Source organism: Cebus imitator, unplaced genomic scaffold (assembly GCF_001604975.1).
Source record: "Cebus imitator isolate Cc_AM_T3 unplaced genomic scaffold, Cebus_imitator-1.0 Scaffold25, whole genome shotgun sequence".
NCBI lineage: Eukaryota > Metazoa > Chordata > Mammalia > Primates > Cebidae > Cebus > Cebus imitator.
Window position 1 is genome coordinate 3,494,240 of NW_016107340.1, and position 16,796 is coordinate 3,511,035.

At 36.6% G+C, this 16,796-nt stretch overlaps 1 long non-coding RNA gene across 1 annotated transcript in view; it reads left to right on the plus strand.

Annotated features, from left to right (window-relative positions):
* LOC108300206 overlaps positions 1 to 13,325 on the plus strand; it is a 36,734-nt gene extending 23,409 nt beyond the window's left edge. The window contains exon 4 of the long non-coding RNA XR_005199138.1: positions 12,784 to 13,325. This is a non-coding gene — a long non-coding RNA (uncharacterized LOC108300206). The remainder of the gene's footprint in view (positions 1 to 12,783) is intronic.
* The last annotated feature ends 3,471 nt before the right edge of the window (positions 13,326 to 16,796 follow it).

Genomic DNA, 16,796 nt, shown 5'->3' on the forward strand with positions numbered 1-16,796 from the left:
TTTTAGAGATGATAAAAATGAGCCTCACTAAAAAACAGGCTTGAGCTAATCATGTATTCTTCTAGATCATCTTCCCTTATGCCTGATCCCTGGCTTTTTATTTCAAAAGTCAGTAATTTAAGAAATAAAGGGTATCCAAATGAAAGGGAAGAAGTCAAATTGTCTTTGTTTGAAGATTACATGATCTCATATAAAGAAAAACCTAGACTCTACCAAAAAATCTTAGAACTAATAAATTCAGTAAAGTTGTAGGATACAAAAGTAATATAAAAATCAGTAGCAGAAATACCTAGGAATACATTTAATCAAGGATGTGAAAGACTTCTATAAGGAAAACTGAATAACACTGATGAAAGAAATTGAAGAGGATACAAACAAATGGGAAGACATACCATGCTCACGGACCAGATGAATTAATATTGTAAAAATAATACCATCCGAAGTAATCTACAGATTCAATACAATCCCTATAAAAATATCAATGGCATTTTTCTAAAATTTGTATGAAGCTGCAAAAGACCAGGAATAGCCAAAGTAATCCTGAGCAAAAAGAACAAAGCTGGAAGTATCACACTACCAGACCTCAAAATATACTACAAAGCTGTAGTAACCAAAATAGCATAAGTGTTGGCATAAAAACAGACACATAGACCAATGGAACAGAATAGAGGACCCAGAAATTAATTCACACATACACAGCTAAATGATTTTTGACAAAGGCAAGAACATTCATTGGAAAAAAAATCTCTTTAATCAATGGTACTGGGAAAATTGAAATTCATGTGTAGAAGAATGAAACTAAACTCCCACTTCTCACCCTATACAAAAATCAACTCAAAACAGATAAAAGATCCAAGCATAAGACTTGAAGCCATAAAATTACTTGAAGAAAACAGAGAAAATGCCTCAGGACATTGGTCTGGGAAGATATTTTATGAATACAACCTCAAAACAAGGCTGGGCACTGTGAGTTACATCTGTAATCCCAGCACTTTGGGAGGTTTAGGAGGGCAGATCACCTGAGGACAGGAGTTTGACACTAGCCTGGCCAACACAGTGAAATCCCATCTCTACTAAAAGTACAAAAATTAGTTGGTCATGGTGGCACATGCCTCTAGTCGCAGCTACTCGGCAGACTGAGGCAGGAGACTCACTCGAACCTGGGAGACAGAAGTTGCAGTGAGCTGAGGTCAGACCTCTGCACTCCACTCCTGGGAGACAGAGCAAGACTCCGACTCAAAACAAAACAAAATACAACATATCTCAAAATAATAAGAACTGTTTATGACAAACCCACAGCCAATGTCATACTGAATGGGCAAAAACTAGAAACATTCCCTTTGAAAACTGGCACAAGACAAGGATGCCCTCTCTCACCATTCCTATTCAGCATAGTATTGGAAGTTCTGACCAGGGCCATCAGTCAAGAAGAAGACATAAAGTGTATTCAATTAGGAAAAGAGGAAGTCAAATTGTCTCTATTTGCAGATGACATGACAGTATATTTAGAAGACCCCATCGTCTCAGCCCAAAATCTCCTTAAGCTGATAAGCAACTTCAGCAAAGTCTCAGGATATGAAATCAATGTGCAAAATTCACAAGCATTTCTATACACCAACAATAGATGAACAGAGAGCCAAACATGAGTGAACTCCCATTCACAATTGCTACAAAGAGAATAAAATGCCTCAGAATACAACTAACAAGGGATGTGAAGGACTTCTTCAAGGAGAACTACAAGCCACTGCTCAAGGAAATAAGAGAGGACACAGACAGATAAAAAACCATTCCATGCTCATGGTTAAGAAGAATAGCTATACTGCCCAAAGTAATTTATAGATTCAATGCTATCCCCACCAAGCTACCATGGACTTTCTTCACAGTGTTAGAAAAAAATACCTTAAACTTCATGCGGAACCAAAAAAGAGCCTGCACAGCCAAGATAATGCTAAGCAAAAAACAAAAACAAAAAACAACTTGGAGGCATCACACTACCTGACTTCAAACTATACTACAAGGCTACAGTAATCAAAACAGTATGGTACTGGTACCAAAACAGAGATATAGACCAATGGAACAGAGACCTCAGAAGTAACACCATGCATCTACAACCATCTGATCTTTGACAAACCTGACAAAAACAAGCAATGGGGAAAGGATTTCCTATTTAATAATTGGTGTTAGGAAAGCTGGCTAGCCATATGCAAAAAGCTGAAACTGGATCCCTTCCTTATACAAAAATTAACCCCAGATTTAAACATAAGATTTAACACCATAAAAACCCTGGAATAAAACCTAGGCAAAACCATTCAGGACATAGGCATAGGCAACGACTTCCTGACTAAAACACCAAAAGCAATGACAACAAAAGCCAAAATAGACAAGTGGGATCTAATTAAACTTAAGGGCTTCTGCATAGCAAAAGAAACTATCATTAGAGTGAACCAGCAACCAACAGAAAGAGAAAAAATATTTGCAGTCTACTTGTGTGACAAAGGGCTAATGTCTATAATCTACAAAGAACTTAAACAAATTTACAAGAAAATAAAAACTCCATCAAAAAGTGGGTGAAGGATATGAACATACATTTTTCAAAAGAAGACATTTATGCAGCCAACAAACATATAAAAAAAGCTTATCATTATTGGTCATTAGAGAAATGCAAATCAAATGCACATTGAGATACCATCTCACACCAGTTAGAATGGCAATCATTAAAAAATCAGGAGACAACAGATGCTGAAGAGAATATGGAGAAACAGGAATGCTTTACACTGTTGGTGGGAGTATAAATTAGTTCAACCATTATGGAAGACAGTGTGGAGATTCCTCAAGGATCTAGAACTAGAAATACCATTTGACCCAGCAATCCCATTTCTGGGTATATACCCAAGTGATTATAAATCACTCTATTATAAAGACACATGCACATGTATGTTTATTACAGCACTGTTCACAATAGCAAAGACATGGAACCAACCCAGATGCCCATCAACGATAGACTAGACAAAGAAAATGTGGCACATACACAACATGGAATACTATGCAGCTATAAAAGAGGATGGGTTCATGTCCTTTTCAGGGACATGGATGAAACTGGAAACCATCATTCTCAGCAAACGGACACAATAACAGAAAACCAAACTGCATGTTCTCACTCATAAGTGGGTGTTGAACAATGAAAACACATGGACACAGGGAGAGGAACACCACAGGGCATGTCGGGGAGGCTAGTGAAGGGATAGTAGGGGTGGGGGGATTGGGGAGGGATAATATTAGCAGAAATACGTGATGTAGATGATGGGAAGATGGATGCAGCAAACCACCATGGCACATGTATACCTGCACATCCTGCACATGTACCCCAGAACTTAAAGTATAATAATAAAAAAAAAACCCACATGTAACAACAGCAAAAATAAACACACGGGATTCTATCAAGCTAAAAAGCCTCTGCACAGCAGCAAAGAAACAATTAACGGGTGAAAATACAGTCTACAGTATGGGATAAAATATTTGCAAACTAATATAATAGGGTATTAATATTTAGAATATACAAGGAATTCAAACATCTCAACAGCAAAAATAACAATTAGGTTAAACAATGGGTAAATAATTTGAACAGACATTTCTCAAAAGACATACAAATGGCTAACCAATATATGAAACAATGCTCATCAGAGAAAAGTAAATCAAAACCACAATGAGGTATCATCTTATGCCAGTTAGGATGGCCTACTAGAAAAAGACAAAAAATAACAAATCCTGACAAGAATGTGGAGAAAGGGAATTCTTACACACTGTTGGTGGGTATGCAAACCAGTACAGCCACTGTAAAAAACAATGTGAAGCTTCCTCAAAAAATTACAACACAACTGCCATATGACCCAGGAATCCCACTATTGGGAATCTATCCAAAGAAAAGGATATCATTGTTTTGGAGAGACATTTGCACCCTCATTTTATTGCAGCACTATTCACAACAGCCAAGATGTGGAATCAACCTAGGTCCCCATCAACAGATAAATGAATAAAGAAAATGTAGCATACATATTTTTTGAAGTACTATTCAGACCTAAAACACTATGAAAACCTGTCATTTGTGGCAACATGCATGGGCTGGAGAACATTATGTTAAGTGAACTAAAGCAGAAACAAAGTTAAACATTGCATGTTCTTGTTCATATGTGGAAGTTAAAAAAAAGTTGATCTAATAAAAGTAAAAAGTAGAACAGCGAATACCAGAGGCTGAGAAGGGTAGAAGGAAGAGAGTGATGGGGGAAATTTGTTAAAGGATACAAAATTGTAGCCAGATAGAGGGAATAAATTCTGCAGTTTTATACCACTGTAAGATGACTATAGTCAACACTAATACATGGTTTCAAATAGCTATAAGGATATTGAACAACATTCTTATCCAAAGAAATGATGAATACATGAGATGATGAATATACTAATTATCCTAATCTTATCACTGTATTAGGGTTCCCTAGAGGGACAGAACTAATAGGATAGATATAAAAAGGAGTTTATTAAGTATGAACTTCCATGATTACAAAGTCTCACAATAGGCTATCGGCAAGCTTGAGGAGCAGGAGAGCCAGTCCGAGTCTCAAAATTGAGTAACTTGGAATCTGATGTTTGAGGGCAGGAAGCATCCAACAAGGGAGAAAGATGTAGGGTGGGAGCCTAGGCCAGGCTTGTCTTTTCACGTTTTTTATGCCAGCTTTATATTCACTGGCAGCTGATTAAATTGTGTCCACCAGATAAAGGGTGGGTCTGCCTTCGCCAGCCCACTGACTCAAATGTTAATCTCCTTTGGCAACACCCTCACAGACATACTCAGGATCAACACTTGTCTCCTTCAATCAAGTTGACACTAAGTATTAACCATCATATCACTGTAAATGATGTTTTAAAACCTCACTGCGAATCTCATGAATATGTACAATTATTGTCACTTGAAAATATAAATTTTAAAAAATATCAAGGATTTGCCTTACCTGCTGTTGTTCCTGCTGTATCATCCCTTCCCAGAGGAGAAGTGCTGAATAGTTTTACTGCTTATTACTGTTTAAAGGAAGAAAGGTAGTTAAAACTATAGAGAAAATAACAGCAGTTTCTATATTCAAAGATTTTTGCATTGTGTGCAATTTTATTTTGGTTTTATCATAGTTTTAATCTTAGTCATTGCTATAGTGTAAACTAAATTCTGGTTAATTAAAGCTAATATTTTTAGTATTAGCAAAGCATTACAAGAACAAATTTTTAACATTTAGCCTTTTTACAATCCCTTTGTCAGAATTACAGTGTACCTGGAATAGGCTTCCTATATGTGTTCCAATTGGTTTATATTTTTTCCTTAATAAGTAAAAATCATGTGTGATTAGGATACTAATGAACCAGGCTATGTAGAGGCCTAACATTATGCATGTATTTAAATTACACTTTATTACTCATTTGCTTTAACAACTTAAATCTAGCAGTGTCAATCTTTTAATGTGTAGCTTTTAAACTAATGAGAATTTATTTTACTGTGCTGTTGAATAAAATGTCGAATAAGGAGAAGCCACAAATATTTATTTTATTGATGGGTCATAGCATACTTAAAAACTATATCTAGAAATTATAAAGTTGAAATAGGAGAAAAAAGAAAAAACCTAAGCAAAAAGAGTTTAAGAAGTGATAGATCCAGGAACAGAAAACCAAACACCGCATGTTCTCACTCATAAATGGGAGTTGAACAATGGGAACACATGGACACAGGGAGGGGCACATCACACACTGGGGCCTGTCGGGGGTGGCGGCAAGGATAGGAAGAGCATTAGGACAAATACCTAATGCATGTGGGGCTTAAAACCTAGATGATGGGTTGATGGGTGCAGCAAACCACCATGGCACATGTATACCTATGTAACACACCCGCACATCCTGCACATGTATCCCAGAACTTAAAGTATAATAAAACAAAGAAAAAAGAAGGGCTATATCCTTTCAGCTGCTTTCTGAAACCAGCTACCTAATATATTTGTTGTAATTTTATTCCTGTCAGTTCTAGCAAAGATTATGGAAAAAATAATAATTTGTAAATGCTAAGAATTGTACTTACTTCAGAGGATTATTGTAAGAATTGGTAGAGAAAGCCCAGAGCCTGGCACATAATAAATTCTCAATAAATGCATTGAAATATATTCCTGATGGCATCAGAAAAATAACAAAACTGTTCCTGATACTGTACATAAAGCAAGACCTTCTTGACTGTGATGTCCTTAGAGGTTTCGGTGGCAGAGTTTGCAGAACACATAGCTTTAATGGGAAGGGAAGGTCATTCAAGGGGAACAGGGAGTCAGGCCAGGTGCTGAGAATCTGATAGGATGGGGAATGCAGAGGATTGTGACAACAGGCAGGAGACCTTTGGCCCGCCAGAGAACAGCCAAGGTGTGCAAAGCATGAAGCAACTTCCAAAAAAATGAAAATGCACAGGCAAGATAAGTTACCAGAAAAAGAGAAAGGAGAAAGGGAAAGTTCACTTAGAGGCTATTGTAGGGAGAGCAGCATATCCCTAGCAATAAGACAGTAAGACATAGTAAATGATAGTTTTCCAGCTGAGCTCTTCTTTCTATAGAAGCAGAAGCAGAGATCAAGAGCAAGACCCAGACACTGACAAGAAAATATCTAGCTGTTAAAATCCCCTTAGAATTAGTTATCAAAATTAAAATAGATATGGTACTTTTAAAAAGGCATTAATGCATATTATATACTGTATGATTATTCTTAAGCACACATTTATCTTATTAAAGTTTCAGTTGAGAATTCTGAGAAATGATTATATTTTTATAAACCATCTGGTTTAGCTGTAGGCAAACTCGGGGGGAAAAATACATCTGATAAGGTTAGTCTTTTTCATTTCCCAACAAATCAGAACAAAGGCTGAGGAGACGGAATGTTCAGAATTGAAACAATGAATGTAAAGATACTTAAATGTTTGTATATAAAATTTTTGACATTTTAAAAATTACTTGAGAACCATTTATCTTTACCACACTTACGTTAAATCTTGTCATTTTATGATACTAAGTCACTACTTTGAAGTCGTTAGTTAATACATATAACATCACAGTTATTTGGAGAGCTAACAATGGGAGACTTCATAAACTAAGGTCCTTGAACTGTGTTTCCATGAAGCATGTGGAGAATAATTAATTGAAGACCGGCACCCACATGCAATACAGTTTTCCCTCATTCTCTACCTCCTTGTTTTTACATCTTCTGTCTCATTTTCTCCTCACTCTTTTTGATTCTAACCACTTCTCTCCCTGATACCATCATTTAATATTTACTGCTTTTCTTTCCAAAAATGTACACTAAAGAGAAAATGTCAAATGTTGTAGAAGCATTAATCTGTTGATCAACAGCAACAATCTGAATTTGTTTAATGGTATTATTGAAATTTAAAGAAGTAACAAGTTCAACTTAAATTATTTACTTTTCTTGGATTCTTATTAGCATTTTTTTTTTTTTTTTTGAGATGGTATCTGGCTCTGTCACCCAGGCTGGAGTGTAGTGGTGTGATCCTGGCTCACTGCAACCTCTGCCTCCTGGGTTCGAGTGATTCTCCTGCCTCAGCCTCCTGAGTAGCTGGGATTACAGGTACCTGTCACCATGCCCAGCTAATTTCTGTATTCTAGTGGAGATGGCATTTCCCATGTTGGTCAGCCTGGTCTTGACCTCTTGACTTCAAGCAATCCACCTGCCTCAGTCTTTCAAAGTGCTGGAATGACAGGCCTCAGCCACTGAGCCTCACCTTAGTAGCACTTCTTACACAGATAATTGATTATTTGATAACATTGAATCTCTGGCTTTTCTAATTCAACCTTAGAATGAAAGGTATTAGTTTTGTGGACCAGCAGCTGTGCACAGAGCAAAGTCTTTGCCCTTATAGAGTGTACATTATAGAAAAGGATATAGAAAAAAATAGAGAAATACAAGATATAACACCCATCTTATAACACTGATGGGTGTTATAAGAAGAAATATAGAGTACAAATTGAGAAAATGATGGGTGGGAACTCGTTTTAGACAGAGTTGGTATGTAAAAGTGAACAAGAAAGAGATGAAATGTAGAGTTCAAAAGGACAGAGCTCATGGAGGGCCTTAGAAGTCTTGGTGAGCATTTTATTCTGAGTTTGATGAGAAACCACTGGAAGGTTAATAATCAGAAGATTGATAATATGATTTACACTTAAAAGGAATTTCTTTGGCTGCTGTAGAAATATGAAGATATATAAGAGGAGACAAGTCAAGATTATGCAGCAGTTAGAAAGAGAAGGACTGGGAAATGATCAAGTTTGAGCTTTGTTTAGAAGTAGAGATGATGGTATTTGATGATAGTATTTGAACACCAGATGATTAGTACTTAAAGTTATAAAAATCTTAATATGGGTTTTTGTTTAATAGAGGGCCTAGATCTCATCCTCCCATATAAAGGTGATCTACCTGGCCCACCTTGTACATGGTATTACATGCAAAGAAATTTAATGTTCTAATAAATGCATTGTAAGAAATTCAAAGTTTTCTTGAGTTCTCTTGGGAAGTAACATGACCAGTTATCTTAACATACCCTTTCACCCTCTCCTTTTCCCTCTGTTTTTTATGTGGCCCAATAGCTGCACCATATTCTCTCTCCTCTCTCTCTCCTCAGTTCTTGCTGACTTCAATCAGCATCAGCTCATCTCTCTTTCTCTCCTCTTGTCCACTGGGGGTCTCTCCCTCTACCTGTTTTGACTTGAGCCACTCTTTGCATCCTCAAAGGTGAAGTGAGGTGCTGCTCTGGGTGTCTTAGGTTACTCTTCTCTGCTCACCACCCACTCAACACAGTGGAGACCAGGCCAGCAGCCACCACGGCAGCAAAGGTACCTAAGCCTCAAAGGTCAGGGAATGAGGGGAAGGGTTTGAGACTCATACACTAATACCTGTTGCCTCTTCTGCATTTATTATTAGCCAAAAGCCAAAAAATACAGGGCTAAAACACCTGAAAATCAGTTTAACTTAAATTTGAACTAGAAATGTCAATAGGACATTTTGAGAAACAATATCTAAAAGTAATCATCTTTCTCTAAATACTTACTTGTTCATAAATAATTGTCTTACAAATCAAACGATTATTCTTATGGCATAAGATACATCCTGTGTCATTTAGGTATGTAATGTTTTAAACTTTCAACTGATTTAAACATCATTATTTTAAAATCTCTAATTTGGGGGTGGGTCTTGACTCTTCCTTATTTTGGTAATTCTATTTGTAAATTTTTATTTCCTTTTTAAGTTGTAGGTTTTTGTATTAATTTTTCTAAATTTATTTTTTATTCACTCAACTACTGTAAAATATGATTGGACTGGGCGCAATGGCTCACACCTGTAATCCCAGCACTTTGGGAGGCTGAGGTGGGCAGATCACCTGTGGTCAGGAGTTTGAGACCAGCCTGGCCAACATGTGAAACCCCGTCTCTACTAAAAATACAGAAATTAGCTGGGCGTGGTGGTGTGTGCCTGTAATCCTAGCTGCTGGAGAGGCTGAGGCAGGAGAATAGCTTGAACTTGGGAGGTGGAGGTTGCAGTGAGCACAGATTGCACCATTGCACTCCAGCCTGGGCAACAAGAGCAAAACTCCATCTCAAAAAAAAATATATATATAAATATTATACATATATAATTATACATATATATAATATGTATATGTATTATATATATTACATAAAATATGTAAATATACTAATATTGATTAGTATTTGCAAATACAAGTCTCATAAAATTTTGGACAGCTATAATTTGGTGAGACATATGTTTAATACCAAAGAGAGCAAAAGAACTATTAAATAAGATATATCTTTGTGAATGTTTTAATGAGTTATATAGTAATGATTTTTGTTCCCTATACTATACTCAAAATTGCTTATAGCACATTAAGTATGGTACTGTAATTGCGACTTTTTTTTTGTGACAGAGCCTTGCTTGTTCACTCAGGCTGCCGTGCAGTGTTGCAATCTCACATCTCAGATCACTGCAACCTCCACCTTCTGGATTCAAGTGATTCTCATGCCTCAGCCTCCAGAGTAACTGAGAATACAAGCAAATGCCACCACCCCTGGATAATTTTTGTATTTTTAGTAGAGACAAAGTTCTACCACGTTGGCCAGGCTGGTCTTATACTCCTGACCTCAAGTGATCCTCCCAGCTCGATCTCCCAAAGCTGGGATTACTGGCATGAGCCACTGGACCTGGCCAGATTTTTACTTTAAAACCTCTTATTTTGACAAATAAATTATCTGAACAAGGTCTTTTTCTCTATTTTTTTTTTCAATTATATAACATCTTAAAAGCTTGCTAAATATTGTTCTATGTGAATACATATATGAGTATGTATTTAAAGTAGACATGTGCTTTCTGGCTCTTAGATAATAAGAAATACAGGAGAGGAAACAGGTTTTAGTGTATGAGTCTTCAAGTTTGCCCCTTATTCCCTGACCTTTGAGGATAAGATGGCCTTGCTCCTGCAATGGTTGCTGGACTGGCCTTCACTGTGCTGAGTTGGTGGTGGGTGGGCAGAGAAAAGAAATTAAAGATACCCAGAGCAGCACCTCAGTTCACCTTAAATATATAAGAAGGCCAATTTTGACACACAAATGAAACATAATTACTTCTCATACTTAATGTTTTGTCATTAACATTTTCCTATGCCAATAATATCTTTTAAAAAAAAGGAATAAGTTTGGAGAATGAGAATTCTGAAGAATACAAAAGAGCATATTGTGCTCCCAAGCAATTCAAGGGAGGGTAATATACTACAGGGACAGGGAAGTTTCACTAAGGAGGTATCTGAACTGAGAAGTTGTGATGGTCAATTTTGTGTCTACTTGACTGGGCCGTGGGATGCACAGACATTTTGTCAAACATTATTCTTGGAGAGTCTGTGAAGGTTATTCTGGATGAGATTAACATTTGAATTGGTAGATTCAGCATAGAAGATTGCCCTCCCTAATGTGAATGTGCCTCTTCCAATCAACTGAAGAAGTGAATTGAACAAAAAGACTAAGAGGGAACTTCTCTTGCCTAACGGGGTGAGCTGAAACATCAATCATCTCCAAAGTCAGACTGAATACTGGCTCTCCTTGGGCCTCAAGCCTAAGAAGGCTTCACTTCTCAGATTGAAACTTGTACTGTTGGCTCTCCTGGTTTTCATACCTCTGGACTCAACCTACAACTATACCATTTGGATCTCCTTGCCCTCCAGTTTGCCTGCTGCAGATCTTCTAACTTTCTAGCTTCCTTAATCACATGAGCCAATTTCTCATAATAAATATTTTTACATGTATAAAATAAAGATATACATCTTATCTATATTTATATATTTAATATCCAATATGTACATTATCTATAAAAAGCAACAAAACAATTATAATTCATTTCCACTCTCTTATTTTTGTGTCCTCATTTATATTGCGTATGCTGATCAAAACTACTGCTTCAAGTTGATTTACAATAAAAACAACAATTTGATAAACATACAATCTGTTTTTAAAAATTGTGGATGATCATTTAAAAAGGTAGATTTCATATTTCTTATGTACTACTTATAATGCAAAAAATTACTTTCACCAACAGAGCCTATAAAGGTACTAATTAATTTGTAGGACTAGTTAAGTGTAGGAGAGAGGCATTGTCTTGGGTAGATGCTAATGAATTCTTTTTCTATAACATGTTTTATAAGAAAAAGTAACCTTAAGGCACTGAACATTGTCATATTTGACACACATTCAATAAAATATATGCAGAATAAGAGTGTGACATAATGGGCTCGCTTTAAATATTTACTGAATAAATATTTATTAAACATCAACTACATGCCAGCTCTGTTCTTTATGCAGGAGACAGAAAAAAGAACAACACAGACAATATTCCTCCCTTCAAGAAGCGGGTATTCTACAACAGGGACAGATAATCAAATAAGCAATGCAAACAAATTAGTATACGATATATAAATTTTATATATGTATATATAATGATGATGATTAGTTTGCACAATAAAACAAGTAGGGTGCTGCTGTGAGAGACAATAATGGAAGAAATATAACTAGAAAAGGCCTGTATTAGACATCTCTAATACACCATGTCTACGGTTTTCACCTTTTTCCTTCCATTGATATTACTGATCCGGGAATGATTTATTTTAATATGCCAAGGACTTTTTGTTTGGATTCAGGGGGACAGGTACAAGGGTTGTTATATGAGTATACTGTGTGGTGCTAAGGGTTGGGATACAGATGGTTTAGAGAGTGATTTAATAATGCTTTTCATATTGAATCTATTTCAATATATGTTTCTCAATTTGTTAACTTTAAGTCACAAATATATTTCATAACCAAAGCCCTTTTAGTTCAGACTTTCATATTACAGAACTTTGAAAACTTATTGGTGAAGTCAATACTTACTCTGCATGTTTTAATGTGATTAATTTTAATTTGTAGCAATTATTGGCATAAATTTGTGATTTGTTTTGTCTCCCCTGCTAAATTTTTGGTTTTATGAGGCAGGAAACGGATCTAGCTCCAGTGTCCAAAATAGGGCTTTATACATAAAAAAGAGTCAAATATTTTTGAAAGAACTGTCTAAAAGAATTTTCTATGATGAATATTAACATAATAATCTCATCATTATTAAACTTATATTTTTTCAAACATAGACTGACTTTGCAGATGTTAAATTCTTTCTACTCTTTTCTTACAGCCTTAACTCCCTATTTATAAATGTGAAGGCTGGGAACTTTAGGGAAAATATCAGCAACAAGAAAAATTTCTCTGATCTTCCTATGCCAAAGAGTTGGTGATGAGGAAAAGCTATGTCTGAGGATTATGGAGTATGCATCATTTGTGTTTGGCTTTCTCTGCTCCCTTTAATATTCTGTTGAAAGGCTCTCACAGGAAAGAAGATTCAAGGAGGAACTGAAATAGAGCCTCCTTTGCCAACAAGTATCAAACATATCCCAGTCACTTGTAACACCTGCCCTGCTGTTGGAATGACATAATGAGAGACCTAGGCAATCCAGAGGGAAGTGTAAATGACAGCAGTTACTAATAAGAGCACTGTTGAATTTTGATAAACTTTTGCATGCTTTTATTTCTCCACATTTTAAGTAATTATACTAATTATGAGAGTACTGTGTGTATTCCTTATTAGTTGTTTGGTCAAAAATAAAAATAAAGCAAGTTCTTAATGACCTACAAAGAGACTTAGACTCCCACACCATAATAGTGGTAGACTTTAACACTCCAGTGTCAATATTAAACAGACCAATGAAACAGAAAATTAACAAGGATATCCAGGACTTGAACTCAGATCTGGACCAAGCAGACCTAATAGACAATTACAGAAATCTCCACCCCAATCCATAGAATATACATTCTTCTCAGCACCGCAAGCCACCTACTCTAAAATTGACCACTAATTGGAAGTAAATCATTCCTCAGCAAATGCAAAAGAACAGAAATCATAACAAACAGTCTCTCAGACCACAGGGCAATCAAATTAGAACTCAGAATTAAGAAACTAACTCAGAACCGCACAACTTCATGAAAACTGAACAACTGGCTCCTGAATGTTGACTGGATAAACAATGAAATGAAGGCAGAAATAAAGACGTTCTTTGAAACCAAAGAGAAAGAAGAAAAAATTTTTGCAATCTACCCATCTGACAAAGGGCTAATATCCAGAATTGACAAAGAACTAAAACAGATTTACAAGAAAAAAAAGAAACCCATTCAAAAGTGGGCAAAGGATATGAACAGACACTTTTAAAAAGAAGACATATATGAGGCCAACAAACATATGAAAAATGCTCATCATCACTGATTATTAGAGAAATGCAAATCAAAACCACATTGAGATAGCACCTCACGCCAGTTAGAATGGCGATCATTAAAAAATCAGGAGACAACAGATGCTGGAGAGGATGTGGAGAAATAATAGGAACACTTTTAGACTGTTGGTGGGAGTGTAAACGAGTTCAACCATTGTGGAGGACAATGTGGTGCTTACTCAAGGACCTAGAAATAGAAATTCCATTTGACCCAGCAATCCCATTACTGGGTATATACCCAAAGTATTATAAACCATTCTATTATAAAGACACATGCACATGTATGTTCATTGTGGCACTGTTTATAATAGCAAAGACCTGGAACCAACAGAAAATCAAACACCATATGTTCTTACTCATAGGTGGGTGTTGAACAATGAGAACACATGGACACAGGGAGGGGAGCATCACACACTGGGATCTGTTGAGGGGGGCAAGGGAGGGACAGTGGGGGGTGGGGAGGTTGGGGAGGGATAACTTGGGGAGAAATGCCAGATGTAGGTGACGGGGGGATGGAGGCAGCAAAGCACATTGCCATGTGTGTACTTATGCAACAATCCTGTGTGATCTGCACATGTACCCCATAACCTAAAGTACAATTTTAAAAGTCTATAAATGTAATCTACCACATAAACAGAACCAAAGACAAAAACCACATGACTATCTCAATAGATGCAGAGAAGGTCTTCGACAAAATTCAACAGCGTTTTATGCTAAAAACTCTCAATAAACTAGGTACCAAAGGAACATATCTCAAAATAATAAAAGCTATTTATGACAAACCTACAGCCAATATCATACTGAATGGGCAAAAACTGGAAGCACTCCCTTTCAAATCCGGCACTAGACAAGGATGACCTCTGTCACCATTCCTAGTCAGTATAGTATTGGAAGTTCTAGCCAAGCAAAAAAAGTCATTTCAAATATATATCTGACTTTACTGCTTTCTTTTAGAGTATCGCTTTGTATAGTGAATTACTTTTCACGTTAAGAAAAAGTAACATAAAAATTCATGCTCTTGGGAATGAGTTGACATAGGCCCTCACATACACCAGTAGTGGAAGTGAAAATTTATTAATTTATTCAACAAACATTATGTGCTAGGCATAGTTCTGGGCATTGGGGATATGGAGGTAAGCCAAACAAAATCTCTGCAGTCATGGAGCTTACACTTTAACTGGGGAGATGCAAGTAAATACACAGTAAGTCAGGTGGTATTTTATGCTATGGAGAAAAATGAAGCAGGTTAAAGGAGAAGGGGAGATGGGGAGTAAGTTTTCTTATTTTAGTATGTTAGGAAAAACTTGGCATTTGACAGAATTGTAAAGAAAGTAAAGGAACTAACCATATAGATATTTGTAGAAGGATCACTCGAGATAGAAAGAATAGGCCTAGAATACACAGATGATGCTATAGCTAAGTAGAGTGGGTGAAGGAGAGAAAGAGATCAGAATTGATGCCAGGGTCCAGGTCTGAGCAATATGAGAAATCCATGCTTTCTATTTTAAAGGGGTTTTTAAGTAAGAATGACATAACTTGGTTTAAAAGACTCCTGACCTCTATACCATTTTTGGGCAAAATCGATAGAAGAGAGATGCACTAGAAAGAAATTACAGTTAATCGAACAAGAGACAGTGGTGGCTGAGACTAGTCCCCGCTAGTAGCACTGTAGGTGAGGATGTGGTCAAAGTCTGGATGCATTCAAAAGTATAATTCTGGAGTAAAAAAGAAAGGCTTGGTCAAGGAAGATGCTAACATTTTTAACTTAAACAACTAGGTGAGTGGAGTTGCCATTTTATCAGATACTGATGAAGAGAGTTTAAAAGAAGAAACCAAGAATTTGGTTTTGTATATGATCAAGTTGAGATGTCTATTAGAAATCCAACTGGAATTGTTAATATTGAAGTCTGGAGCTCAAGGGGCGGGATCCAGGATGGAAAAAAAAAATCATCTTAGGATTGTCAAAGAATAGACGGCATTCAAATTCATAAGACTGGATGACTATGAAAAATTATGGCTTAGAAAGCATAGTATTTGGAGAATAGACAGGGGAATAGAGTGAGAGCAGAACTATCGGATTCAATTTTCCGTGAGGGATAAAATATAGCCTAGTGATTTACAATATGAACTCTATGCTTTGAATGTCTGAGTTCAAATTATAGTTCAGCAAGGATCATTTGACTTCAGAGCATAGATAAAAATGGAAGTTATATAGATTCTTTTAGAATTATTATAAAGATTAAAAACGAACCTGCTCACAGAGTACTTAGCATATAAATAGTAAATGTTAGTCGTCATCATCAGCATCATCACCTTCATCATTAATGAGAACAATTTCTAAGGAAAGATGGATGGTAATATTTATACTGATCTTCAAAGGATAAAAGGAAGTGGTAGACAGGAGTTCAAGTTTTTATACCCATCACCACAGTAGCAGGTTTCCTTCTGTGCCTTCATGTTTTCTTTTATATATAGACCTCAGTTACTTACAAATACCAACCGCATTTTTTGCATTCCTCCCTATGTTAAATTCTTAATCTCTCTATTACTTTAAAGTTGCTATGTTTACTGTAATATCATTTTTTTTTTTTTTGAGACGGAGTTTCACTCTTGTTACCCAGGCTAGAGTGCAATGGCGCGATCTCGGCTCACCGCAACCTCCGCCTCCTGGGTTCAGGCAATTCTCCTGCCTCAGCCTCCTGAGTAGATGGGATTACAGGCACGCACCACCATGCCCAGCTAATTTTTTGTAGTTTTAGTAGAGACGAGGTTTCACCATGTTGACCAGGATGGTCTCGATCTCTTGACCTCGTGATCCACCCGCCTCGGCCTCCCAAAGTGCTGGGATTACAGGCTTGAGCCACCGCGCCCGGCCACTGTAATA